Below are 14,789 nucleotides of genomic sequence, written 5' to 3'. Positions count from 1 at the left end.
ACACAAGGAGAGGTTCACTTTTTTGACCGCCCTTCACTGGTAACACAATGGCTAGACAGGGAGGAGAGATTACTCGCCCAGCCGACACCCGAAGGTTGTAAAAGGTTGCTGCCTCAGCTTGTTTGAAATTTGGTGGCCCCAACCTCCATTATGTCAAGTTGGACTTTAGAATTCTTTGCTACCTGCAGTTTACGCATTAGCTACCTTTTTTGCTGTGGTGAAACCCTACACCAACGTTTCAGGTCTCCACTGATCCCCCCCCCCCACATGGAGGACCCATATGGAATGATTACACTGAAGTTATCAAGGTTTGGAGGCCCTGTTGGCCAAATGTCCTTTTTATATTTTTGATTTTTGTATTTGTTTTGGTACAATGACCCAGAGTTTTTGGTATCTTATGGAGCAGCGTATAAAGGATTACTCATTGATTTCACATATAACTTTTTCCCAGGAGTGGTCTTCCTCAGGAAAGGAGCTATCTAGGACTGCAGGCATATGACCATACGCCATTCTAGGAAGGGTATTCTAGTTGTATATTATATACTCATGTTGTCACTGTCCCCATGGCTATTAATCTGCGGATATTGTCCTGAAACACCAGGGGACTGAATGATCCCGTAAAGCGCTGTTTTCAGGACAGCCAAGCAATTAAGTGCATCAGTTGTGTGTCTTCAGGAGACTCACTTATACTCCACTCTTACACCTAACTTTTCTACCAGATTGTTTAGTGACCAATTTCACTACCCATTCCTCCTATTCTAGAGGGGTGGTTATCCTCATCTGTCAGGGTACCCAATTCTCCTGCTCTGTATCCAGCATAGACCCGGAAGGTCGCTATGTTTTTCTGAGGTGTAATATATATGGTTTGTCATGGCGGGTATTTACATACCTCCACCGTTCTCGTCCGAGGTCCTCAAGTCATTAACAAGCTTTATGGCCCCTTTTTTCTGAAATACCTTTATTGGTGGCCAGAGACTTCAATAATATTTTGGATCTAGTTTGGAATACATTTTGTGCCTCCCTACTAGTCCGCACAGTTTCTGTAGTACCTACCCCATATACCCGCCAGATTGCGGCGCTCGGACTGACGGATGTATGGAGGACTCAACACTCAAATGTCAAACAGTTTTTATGTAATTCCGCTACCTACGGTGGTCTATCAAGAATAGATATGGGGTTGGGTAACGATACAATGCTTCCGTTTCTGGCTTCCTCTGGTTACGAAGGCAGACATATCTCTGACCACTCACCATTCTGGGTGGAGATTCTGATACCTAATGCCCCTAAATGTGTCCCAGCAGACCTCCTCCTTCATTACTGCTATACATGACCATGGGGGCTCCGTACAATCACAAGCCACTGATATGGTTAGGGTCTTCCACACATTCTATGAAGATTTATATTCCTCTAAAAGTATAACCGTCTAGATATGAAATAGTAGATTTCCTTGATAGCTGCATGCTGCCCTGTTTGTCAACATCAGATGCTGAATTATTAAATGCCCCACTGACGGTGGAGGAACTATCTTTAGCACTCCAACTTTCTCATAATGGTAGATCACCAGGAGTGGGTGGACTTCCATCCGAGGCTTACAAAAGGTAAGCTGATAAATTATTACCCTTATTATTAAAAGTTTATAATGATGCTTTCCAGTCTGGGGTCTTGCCTGCACCCATGAATGAAGTTATAATTATTGTGCTGTTTATGCCAGGAAAAGATGCTCTCTTTTCTGACTCCTATAGACCTATCTCCCTTCTTACAACAGACATTATATTACCGGCAAGGGTGCTGGCCTCCACATTGACAAAGGTAGTACATAAATTGGTTCACAAGGACCAGTCGGGATTTATTCCACTAGATCCATGGCCCAAAATCTTAGAAAGCTTTTTCTAAATTTACAAATACCAGTAGATAATCCTGGAAACCGTGCTATTTTCTCGCTGGATGCAGCTAAGGCCTTCGACAGCACTGAGTGGCCTTACCTGTGGACAGTGCTGGGAAGAATGGGCTTAGGTGCTAATTTTATCAAGTGGGTTCAGGTGTTATATGCCAATCCATCAGCTAGGATAAGAGTAAATGGGGAACTATCAGAGCCTTTTACTTTATATAGGGACACCAGACAGGGGTGTCCTCTTTCACCCCTCCTGTTTGCTCTGGCCCTAGAACCCCTAGCGGCAAGGATAAGGTCAGAGGCTAATATTGTTGGGTTTCAGCGGAGTACGTGGATAGATGTAGTGTCTTTATATGCAGATAATACTCTGCTATATTTGGGAGACACCCAGGGCTCTCTACGAGCTGTAATGTCTCTTATTGGAGACTTTGGTTCCCTCTCAGGCTTTTCAATTAACTGGAATAAATCAGTTCTAATGCCGCTAGATAATTTGCCTGCTCCATTACTAACTTGTGCTCAATCGGCACAGATTGTCTCTCAGTTTCATTATTTGGTATTCAGGTTTCCCCTAATCCTTCTCACTATATAGAATTGAACCTTGTTCCATTACTGTGTAAGCTGCGAGACAAATGTACTGCTTGGTGCAAGCTACCTCTGTCAGTGGTGGGTGGAATTAATCTATTAAAAATGGTATGGGCTCCCCCATACATTATATGTATTTCACAATGCCCCGCTTTGGATACCTTGTAAATGGTTTATCCGCATAGACTCTCTATTCAGAGAACTGATATGGCGCAAAAAAACTGCACGTATCAGATTAGACACCCTACAATATGGTAAAGCCCAAGGTGGTATGGCTGTCCCACACGCTAGAGTTTATTATTTTGGAGCTCAACTACAGCAACTGGATGGATGGGGGAAAGTAGACTCTGCTGATCCTATATGTAAACTTCTTATTCCCCAAGGAGCAAATATGCCTGCATTGGCCTTTCTGGAAGCAGGGTTTCCGCATTTAGTGCAGCACCGACAATCGCCCTACTACGCACGTTTTGGTCCCATATTAAAAACATGTTGGGCATACAGGGGTTTTACCTTAGACCCCACTATGGCAAAATTCTATCAGGAAGTACTTAAATTATAGGGATTCTGGGATTGGGAGAAAGCAGGTATATATTACATTTCAAAATTATATAATGGATCAACCCTTAAATCCTTTTCAGTTTTACAAACGGAGTTTGCCCTTGCCAGAGGCCAATTTTATAGGTATTTACAACTAAAGCATGCCCTAAAATCACAGTCCAGGTCCGTTTGGCTCCGTCCAAGTGATCATCCAATGATTCAGGAGGTGCTCTTGGAGGGGGATATAACGGGCATAATCTCTAGAGGATACTCTATTCTTTTCAATGCCCTTTAGAACCCTGCTGAATTGCCATGTAGGATAGGATGGGAGAGGGATATAGGCACCATTGATGGAGACATCTGGGAACTCTGCCTTTCATCTGCCCCTATAGTGTCAGTATCAGCATCCCAAAAGCTCCCGCATATGTATCTACTGCACAGGGTTTATAGGACACTGGTCCAACTATATAGATTGGAGAAATGGAGTACCCCTCTATGCCCAAAATGTGAACGAGATCATGGTGATCTTATTCACATGATCTGGAGATTCCCTAAGTTATACCGTTATTGGACTGAGTTATTAGATACAATCTCACAAGTATATATGTTTAGGATTCCAAGTACCCCACTTGTGTCTCTGCTGGGTGCCCTGGAGGCAGAATCCTTAACACCACAGGCTCATACTGCAGTTCTTAGGCTGTTGTATAATGCACACAAACTGATTGCCCAATTTTGGATTGTGTCCTGGGTACCCGCCAGACGACAATGGGTGGATCGAGTGAATGATATGCTCATTCGCAAAAAGCTGACATATCAGCATAGAAACGTACCTCGTAAAATTTTACACCATATGGCAGCCGTGGTTGGATGTCCCAGGCCTTGCGCCCACGCAACTGATCAGAGATAGATTGCTCCAGGGATAAGCCCCCCCCCCCCCCCCGATTGGGCATACTTTGCCATCCAAGGCAGCTTTGGAATGTACGCTGCAGCTCTTTGGTAATACCGTCTAAAATGGGTCGTGCTCGGTTTTATTTTATTTTTTTTACTTTTTACCTGTTTTCTTTTTCTTGTGGATTACTGGTTTATTACTGTCTTATTTCCCAGGGCTCTGTGGAATGTCGTCTTCTATGGTCATTTTGTATGCAGATTTTCTTATACTGTAACTTATGGATCTCATGATGTACAGGATATGAGATTACATGCACTGCTGAATAATGATCCTCTGTGTACTTCAGTTAGTTACACTACCTGTATAGAATCTGTATCCTTGAGAGTCATAAAGTCTCCCCTGTTTAATTGTTTTGGAAATATCAATAAAATCTTTCCTGATTTATAAAAAAAAAAAAAAAATCTGTAGGGTAGTTTTTTACTATTTTGAATACTAGACAGTAACTGCTGTGCCACGTATTTCAAGCTGAGGGTCTAGTTACACACATGCTTATTTTTTCATGTCTGCAAGTCTGATTTCTCTTAGAATGGACTGCATGATTCCAAAATTTAAAGGATTTTCCATCAGCAATCATCAATTTAGTGAAGAATTTTCAATCTGTGATTTTCAGACAGTAAATGCTCCCATGTGACCTTACGTCAAGCATTGCAGATACCAATTTCATTTTTACTAATTCCAATTAAGATTTATTGAGACCTGACATACAAGCTATAAAAACAGCTGTTAAAATATAGGAGGAAGATATACAGTTATCACAATGCAGATTTTAAGCACTATTTCTTAGAAAGAGAATTTAGCACTGAAAATATGTCTAAACAAAACAGTGCTACTAAAAGTATTAGTAGTATATAAGTAGTGATCTTAACACTGGCAAAAGGTTGCCAAAGCACAATCACTAGAAAAGCAAAGGAACCACTGACCTGCTTCTATGGCAGCGTTTCTTAGTGCATGGTTCAGCAGAGGATAGCTTTGAATCTGTTTGCTTGTTGGTGAGCAAGATCTTGTAGCATTTCAAACAGTGAGGGAGTGACAACATAGAAGAAGGCGGGTATTCTATTTATTCATCCTGTTGTTAATGAGTTGTTGAAAGAATTATGATCATTAGTCTAACATGGGCCTAAAATGTAACATCAACGTGTGCCTAATAACTACTGTTCCTTACATACTTCTGACCGCTGCACACTATGCCTTACATACTCCAGATTCCTGCACATTCTGGGTTTTGTGCTCTTGTCTCCTGTGTATGTGTATTACATATCCCTGACCTGTGCACTCTGTGCATTTTGAACCACTGTCCCTTGTGCATTACATTCCCTTGTACTCTGTGTGTTATGTACTCCTGATCCCTGCACTCCTTGCATTATGTTCTCTTGGCCTCTAAACGCTGTGCCTTATATACTCCTTCCTCCTGTTGCTTTGTGCTTTTTTTTTTACCCCTGTCATATTAGCTCTGTGTGTTACACATTTCTGTACCCTGCATTTTGTGCTTTTGTATACCTGTCCCCTGTGCTCTATGCATTACATTCTCCTGCACTCTGTGTGTTGTGTACTCCTGGCCCATGCACTCTTTATACCAGGGGTACTTAACCTGTGGTCCTCCAGCTGTTGTGAAACTACAAGTCACATAAGACATTGCAAGGCTGACAGGTAACCCTGACTCCCAAAGGCAGAGGCATGATGGCATTTGTAGTTCCACAACAGCTGAAACTAAACTAAACTAAAAGAACTAGAAAAAAATAAAGAACTTGCACATATGGTCTATATTCTGTGAAAAACATACAGTATAAGGGAAGCATCTAGCACAAATATAGGACATATCAATATGATACTTGAGATGTAATTAACAGTGCAGCGCTGATCTCAAAACTTATATCACCATATGCATCAATACAGAATGATAACAAAATAAGTGTACATTCAACTAAAAGGAGTATAGATAGAATAGTCTGTGCATAAATGATAAAACCAGTCCTTATATATAAAACCACATGTGCAACTAAAATGCAGCTAAGGTAAATCTTCAATTACTCTGCTGTGATAATCCACTCCACCATAACATGCCTAAAGGCTTACCAAAAAAGTTTGACCCTTGAATCATGGGAAGTCAAAATGTGTTTGATGGATTAATAGCAACACAGCTATGGCAGGTAAGAATCAATCGAGCATCTTCATAAACTCCCTCCAAGGGCCACACATAAAGGAAGAGAAGAAAGCAACCCCATGCTGCAAATATTTTTAAATCTGAGGACTAGTTTTCATTTAACATGGTGAAAAGGACATACTGTACATCAAAGCAGATACTATCTGCACAAAACAGACTACATTTCCAAAAATGCAACTTGCAAACTCGCGCATGTGTGGTGATGTCACAGCCTCCTGCTCCACCCTACGAACTTCGTCAAAAATGATATCAGGGGCTCTGAGGCACCACTACACCATGCATCATATACTCCATTCCTGGTGGGGGAATAAAAAACACAAATGATCCAGAAATGATCCCAAATGAGTACTAATGTTGATGAACCTACAAAGCATTATCTTGTGGTTAAAAAGAATTACAACTAACATCCTAGATGCATAATAAAAATACATGTAAACTACATAAAATAATCAAGAATAAAAATAGAATCCTATGTTTTAAAATTGCTTCTGCACTATTACACAGAACTTCCATTGTCAATGGAGATCTTTATGGCTGGCATGACAAAAAAAATAACAAATAAATAATATAAAGGTTATCTAGCCAGGTGCTGGGTTACAGTAATATGGAGATGGAGACTTCGCCCTTTATTCTTCTGTCTCTCTACTGAGATACTGATGTTAAGCTGTACCATCCTCCTCCAGCCAGAAGAGGGACTGCCATAGCCAAGCCAGCCCATAGACTTCTGTGCAGAGCGCTGAGAATCATGGGAGTTGTGGTTTGAGAAGCCATATAATGGTGTTTATGGACCTATTACACTGTAATGTAGAGACACTAGGGCAAGGAGGAGGAGTGAAGCTGCTTTTCTGAGACTGTTTGGCTAGAGGTTCTTCCTCTTGGCACTGAGGGAGTTAGAGAAAGAACTCAAAATACAAACATAAGACTGCGTTCACAACCAATATCTAATATGTGGGTTGAAGCTGCTTACCTGATGTCTTTGTATACAAACAACAATAATAAAAAAAAGAGGTCAGTGCTGCAGCATAAATGAACACCAATGTAAAAAATAAAATTAGCGGTGAATGAATCACACATCACAAAAGACAAAATCAATAAGAATCAGTCAAAAATATATGTGCATATAGACCAACAAACATGAAAAGTCCAAATGAGTGTTATGCCCCGTACACACGGTCGGATTTTCCGATGGAAAATGTCAGATCAGAGCGTGTTGTCGGAAATTCCGACCTTGTGTGGGCTCCATCGGACATTTTCCATCGGATTTTCCGACACACAAAGTTGGAGAGCAGGAGATAAAATTTTCCGACAACAAAATCCGATCGCGTCAATTCCGACCGTGTGTGGCCTCTTCCGACGCACAAAGTGCCACGCATGCTCAGAAGAAATTTCGACATGGAACAGCTCGGTCAGGTAAAATTAGCGTTCGCAATGGATACAGCACTTTCGTCACGCTGTAATGTTTAAAATGGTTTAATACAGCGCACTCTCTTCTCCTTTATAATGTGACAAGAATTAAGTAGTTTTGCTGCTCATATTCACACACACTTCTCACAAACTTATTTTTGTGTTTTTTTCTTGGGATTCCCGGAATATATTGTTATTTGTCACATCTGACAGAATTTTTTTTTTTGTGATTTCAAGCCATTTTTGGTTTAGATTTTATGTTTGTATTTTTTCCAAGGCTGATCTTTGTTTAATGTTATTTTTAGTTTTACTCCAGACTATTTTTGTGTGTGTTTTGTGTGTCAAGTTCCCACAACACCATTGATATCTTTTATTATTTAATCTCAAGGAGATTGTTTGGTGTTGGTGTCCCTTGTTAATTTCACATTGTAGTTTTGAAATGTACCTGCCTCCTCACAAACTGTCCTTTTTGAAGTCAAACACACATAGGCAAGTATAATTCAAACCAAAATTCCTTTATCAAGGGCTCAGAACCAAACAAAGAGGGAGGCAACACTGGATAAACATGAGAAATTAGGGAAGCCTGGGACCCCCACGGCAGACATCAATTCTTGAACATCAAAATTGGTGGCCTGAGGAGTCCATATGTAAGGGAGGGCAGTCTGGTCCAGAAGTCGCAGAGATCCGGAAAGCAGCACATGACATCTGTGTCCCCTGGCTGTGGTACCACAAGAGGCTGCATCTTTTGGCCGAAAAGACTGGATCCAGGGTCCTCACTTTCTGGTCTTCCTTCCACGCTTCATTCCGGGCTGTGGTTGTGCTGTTGGAGATGTGGCAGGAGGAGGAGTAGGACCTGGAGGAGGAGGAGGACTAGGAGGACCTGGAGGAGAAGGAGGAGGAGGAGGAGGACCTGCAGGAGGAGGAGGAGGACCATCTGTGAGTTTGCAAAGGTGTGTCTGAGCTGTAATTTGGCCCCTCATACCTTTGTTAAGAGCCTCCAATATGAGCGACTCACACATGAGTTGTTGTCCCTCCTCCATCCTCTGCATTTTAGAGGCAATGAGGGCAGCAATGTCCTCCTCCACGGTGTGTGGTGCTCCCAGGACCTCTGTAGCCCTCCAAAAGAGGCCTATGGCAGCCTCCTCTAGGGCACTCCTCCTCCTGCCACTTTCTCTTTCCAGGGGGAGTGGAGGGACTGGCATATCAGGCAGCCGGCTCGGCCCAGCCACCTCCTGGCTGCGACTTCCCTGTATATGAAAAAGGGACATGGTTTTAGTTTTTGCATCATCAATCACAATCATAAATTAGTGCTCCAAACTAACATCTAGTTAACATCATTGATTTGACAACCTGAACTATTTAGAGGAATGCTATACCTGGCTCAAGCTGGGCTCCTCCACATGTTGTTGTCTGGAAGGCCCAGGTTGGGCGTCAGAAGCCTCAGCTGGAGGGGAAGGAAGCATGGAAGGAAGACTGGAGAGGGATGACCTGGGTTCAGTCTGGCCTGCCAGAAAATGCAGCCTGTCATAGTACCACATCCTGGGGACATAGATGTCATCTGCTGCTCCGGATCTCTGTGAATCCTGGACTTTCTGGCGCTCCCTTACATATGTGCTCCTCAGGCCACCAATTAGGATCTTCAAATATGTGATGTCTGCCGTGGGGATCACCTGCTTCACTATTTCCAACAAATGATCCAGCGCTGCCTTCCTCTTTGTTTGGTTCTTGTAATGTGGGTGGTTGATCTCCCACAGACATGGCAGCTCCCTTAACATATCAATGAATATTGACATGAAGTCATTATCTTTTAATAAGATATCCATGTTCACTGCAAGACACAACACAAGACAAAGCCTAATGTCAGACAAAACTCTCCTAATCTGGTTACAATATAGGCCTCAATATAGAAGCAGTATAGGCACAAGTTTGTCTCTTACCTTTGTTCTTACGATCGGCGCGTCCAATGCTCCTTCGTCCGCTCACAGATCGTACGTACTACGCACGCGTGTTACGCTTTATACACACTGCGCATGCGTGTAACTCCGCCCGCCCCTGACGTTCTTTCTAGTCTATTCCCCGCCCCTTTTCGTTCGGCGCAGTGGGTGAAGAGCACATGGCGGAGTTAGAGCAGGTGCGTGCTAATTCTAGCAACGAGGAGGAGGAGGAGGAAAGCCCGGATCCGGAAATGTCCCGATCCAGAAGGAGACGATTTAAGGCGACAAATATATCCTTTGGGGAGATGTTGGAGATGGTGGACATCATGAAGAAGGCCGACTATGATGGCAGGTATGGGCCTTACCCCCACCCCAACATCAAAAAGGCCAAAATCATTGCTAAAGTGATCAAAAGTCTGCACAGAAACTTCGGGGTACGACGATCAAAAGATCAGCTCAGGAAGCGGTGGTCAGACCTAAAATTAAGAGAGCCCGAGCAGTACCAAAAGATCCGGAGAGTGCTGCAAAAGAGTAAGTAGTTGTTCTGTGTTCCTATTATTTTTGTCTTTATTACGTTCGTGCTGCTCCATATGCTTATCTTAATTGTACAGTTTAAACTGTCAATTTTAATGTTCATGGGCCCATTATTCGTTTGTCTCCAAAAAATTTTTTTCACCCTCTAAAACAACATTGTTTCTGCCATATGCATTTGCCCACATTTTTTAGGGCCTACTTGGATGAAAAATATTTGGTTGTGCAGATGGGTTTGTTACTAGAATGAAATGCTAACTAGATTCTGTGTAAGGAGAGGACACTCAGCAGCTGTTTTCACATCTGGATACTGGAGCACTAGTGTGGGACACAAGAACACCCTTTTTGTTAGGGGGCCCACAGAGGTGCTCCAGTGTATCCTATAGGGGGGTCTCCATCTGTGAAGCTTGTACTAAACAGGTAAAGTATTGCAGGTTGGCAAAGGACAATAAAAAAGCGACATCTTGGAACTCTGCTAAAATAGACAATTGTACCCCACTTCCAAGCAATGTTTCCTATTTATAGTTCTGCCATCAAATCACTGTGTGCTAATTATACCATTTTTGTTTTACATAGGGGAGAGAAGACTCGGAGGACACCCCTCATCCGAGGAGAACAGAGACCCCCCACCTCGGGAAGAAGGGGAAATACCCCCAACCCAAGTGGAGCAGGAGGAGGAAGAAGATGTGGTTGAAATTGCCACCACAACAGGTGAGTGTCTGCGACCACAGGCTCAGGTAAGAGATGGATGCTGGCAGATTTTTGATACCTGTTTTTGTTTGGTTTCTCTCTTTTTAGGTGATCGAGATCCTTTCACATCCGAAAGTGCCCAGATGCTGATCGGGGAGATCATGGGGTGTAATTTGGAATTGGAGAACCTAAAGACAAAAATCAATGATGTGATTAAAAGAAATAATAACATCATTGATGTTTTGGGGCGAATTTAATACCCCACAAAATCACTTTTGGTTTTGTGTGGTACAATGTTCTAAATTTTTTTGTAATGTTTAGCAAAGCCAAATTTGGAGGATGCACACAGTGTGCCAACATGTGCTATCTGCCATCACAGGAGATCAATGGACGCGTTTTGGGGGTGCAACCACTTTCTCAATAATAAAGTAGCGGTGAGGAAGGGCTTGCTCCCCCAAAACACGTCCCTTGATCCCCCGTGATGGCAGGTCACACATGTTGACATTCGTAAATTGGTGTGCATCTTCCAAATTTGGCTTTTCAAGGGGTGATTTGACCCCATCTGAACGCAATATCAAACACAGTTCCTAAATACTCATGTCTGATATTGCCTTCAGGTTTTACCATATGTGAACTTTGTAAGTTCAAGTTTTGGTCTTTCTTGTTGGTTTTACACAGGCCTGTTTTATCGTAAATGGACATTTCTATTTTTGATAATGCCACCCCAAAAATTGTTATACAACAAACATGTTGGTTTGTTCTAAAAACCGTTTCTAAATGCAGATGTGATTGTGCAGGTATTAAAAAGTTTGTTGATCAAGAATGTGTGGATTATTGTCTCAACGCGACAACATTTTGTGGTGATGTAATTGCTATAAAAAATGGTGGTTATTTCCTAAGGCCAAATGCTCTTTGCACTACAAGAGCATTTTCATTGCAGTTTCAAGAGCACTTCTAGTATAAAAAGTGTCTTTGCCTTTAGTAAATAACAGCCAACAGTGCTTTGTATAAGGTTACACAATCACGTCATTTTCCGGACTCCACACATTGCTGTCGGGGTCAGCTAAAACAAACACAAGCAGTAAATGTCCACAAAGAATTTCTTTTTTTCTTTTTTATTGGAAAAAGGCTTCACAAATTTTAAGGCATATTGATGGCCCCCCTACCCGCAAAGAACTCCAGGTATCATAACCGGACATCACGGGCACTCAGGGAGGGCAAGCCAGGACGGCCGCTTTCAAGCGCCGTCAGTGTTTCAGGTATCACTCCGGCCTCAGGCCCAACTGAGCCAGCATAGTTGGCTGAATGTTTCCTTAAAAAGTTATGGAGAATACAGCACGCCAGTATAATATGGTTCAGTTTATACTCCGCCATATGGATAGGTGTCAGAAATAGGTGGAACCGGCTGGCCAGGATTCCAAATGTGTTCTCCACCACTCTTCGGGCTCTGGCCAGCCAGTAATTAAAAACCCTCTGTTCCGGGGTGAGGGTCCTCATCGGGAATGGCCGCATCAGGTGGTCCCCCAGCGCAAACGCTTCATCAGCAACAAACACGAATGGGAGTCCTTCCACATTGTCCTCTGGAGCTGGCAAGTCCAAGCTGCCATTCTGGAGACGCCTGTAGAACTCCGTCTGGGCGATGACTCCACCATCGGACATCCGGCCATTCTTCCCCACGTCCACATACAAGAAGTCGTAATTAGCCGACACCACCGCCAACATCACAATACTATTGAACCCCTTATAGTTGAAATAGTAGGACCCCAAGTTGGGTGGTGGGATGATGTGGACATGTTTTCCATCAATCGCCCCTCCGCAGTTAGGAAAGTCCCACCACTGGGCAAAGTGGGAGGCCACAGTCTGCCATTCCTGTGGCGTGGAAGAAAACTGTTGAGGAAAACAAAAATAAATTAATATTTTTGCACAGAAACATGGCAAGCAGATTAGGCACAAACATTCTGGGGCAACCTCCAGATAGCATTTATTAAGGGGAATTTAACAACACCAAAGTCTAAGGTACACCTATCATATCCCCCCCCCCCTCTCATGGGCCATTTCGAACATAATGGGGGGTGTGGAAATCTTGGACAGGTAACCCTCTTCACTTCATTGAGAGATGAATGCCTAAATACAGGGTATTACTTGGAACAGCCCCTCAGTTACACTATTGGCAGCCCACTGGACAGGTAAGAAGTGTCATAATACAAAGATATAAACACACACTGTACACATTTGAGCACATTTGAACATTCTGTTATTACCTGACTCAAGATAATAATAGTATCTTAAAAATTCAAACAGTACCATTGGAAAGTATACAGGCAGGCCCTTGCACTACATGCTTTGGGGAATTCATCCATAAATCAGAGCACAAAAGAGATGGGTATAGTGTGTATGGGTTTGGCAAAGTCAGCAGATAGATGATTGAGGATAGATAGAGAATTGGGATCAGCTGACTTAGCAGTTGGGGGGAGGGAGGGTTAATAAAAATGATTTGGGGACACCACAAAAAATAAGCCTCTGCCACCCTGCCAGAATTTAAAGCTAAAATAACATTTATAAACATTTTAGGGGGTGTTTGGGGTAAAGCACTACTATGGAGCTTAAAAAATACATTGTTAAGTGACTACATGAGGTGAATATAGGGCCAGGAGAGACCATGCTGGGGAGGTTATTGAAGGCCAATTTGTATGAAGGACCTAAAAAAATAATGACATAAAAATCCAGCATGCATGAGGACAAAGGGGACATTCACAGCAGATTCCAATCATGGTAATTAGGGAACGAGGAAAGAAATACAATATATTATCAAACATTAAATACAAAAAAATGTGATATTAAAGGATAAAAATCTTACCTTCATATACTCCTTCTGCAGGACCTGGATGATGGCAGAACAGGTCTCTTTGGGATAATGATCCCCAGAGCCTGGGGGGAGATGCCTGTCGAGAACTTCAAGTCCTGCAGGCTTCTCCCTGTCGCCAAATACTGCAGGGTAGCGATGAGCCTCTGCTCCGGAGTGATGGCTTGCCTCATGCAGGTATCCTGCCTGCTAATATAAGGGGTCAGCGAAGCCAACAGATGGTGAAACACGGGGTCCGTCATCCTGAGAAAGTTCCTGAAATCATCAGGATTATTCTCATGGAGCAAAGGCATATGAGAGAACTGGTCATGCTGAAGCAACCAATTCTTGGTCCATGAACTCCTCCCCACTCTGTTCATGGACTGGACTTGTGTCAAGGTCAGGACCCCAACACCAAGCCCCCGCACAGCACGAACTCTACGAGGAGTACGCATACGCAACATGGCTAGAAAACGGTCGACTGCTCAGAACGAAGTAACAGAACGCACTGAAGAACAGCAAGGCCTGTGAAGAGCGACCTGAAAAACAGTAACGAACGAACAAGAATACAATGACTAATTAAAGTCACGCGGAACTTGCTTGCATGCACTGAAGAGCAGATACAAACCCACAAGCACAAACTGAACGGCAGAAAACGATCTGAAAGCCACGAGTCTGAAAAAGCGCGAATCGTCTCTCACCAAACTTTTACTAACACGAGATTAGCAAAAGGAGCCCAAAGGGTGCCGCGCTTGGTTCTGAACTGGCCTTTTCTAGTCTCGTCGTACGTGCTTGACGTCACCGCGTTCTTAGCGATCGGAAATTCTGACAACTTTGTGCGACCGTGTGTACGCAAAACAAGTTTGAGCCAACATCCGTCGGAAAAAATCCTAGGATTTTGTTGTCGGAATGTCCGAACAAAGTCCGACCGTGTGTACGGGGCATTATAGTGCAAAACCAGCAAATTGATAAAATAAGCACCCTCCTAATAAACGTCCAACCAAATGCTGATTTTCAGCAGAATCTTGCACACCTACTGGTATGCAGGTGTCCGGCATACCAGTAGTGAAATGCTCTTGAAAAGGTACTCCAGTATAGAAAACCTCCACATCTCTACCATGCTCCAAAATAGTTTACTAAAAGCTTACCAGATTACCATGACCCTCTGTATATGAGTGGTCATGGTACAATTTTGTAAATCTCCAGCTGCTCTGCTCCAAAGCAACCCTCCAGGTGCCCACAAATTTCTGCTCACAGATGGACTTAGC

General features: G+C 43.0%; 1 protein-coding gene across 2 annotated transcripts in view; it reads left to right on the top strand.

Annotated features, from left to right (window-relative positions):
* The window catches only part of CFAP47 (cilia and flagella associated protein 47), a 769,322-nt gene that overhangs the window by 690,963 nt on the left and 63,570 nt on the right, over positions 1-14,789 (top strand). The window lies entirely within an intron of this gene.

Source organism: Aquarana catesbeiana, linkage group LG02, assembly GCF_042186555.1.
Source record: "Aquarana catesbeiana isolate 2022-GZ linkage group LG02, ASM4218655v1, whole genome shotgun sequence".
Taxonomy (NCBI): Eukaryota; Metazoa; Chordata; class Amphibia; order Anura; family Ranidae; genus Aquarana; species Aquarana catesbeiana.
The sequence above is the reverse complement of the archived record's forward strand: the minus strand, read 5'-3'. Positions and strand labels throughout refer to the sequence as shown.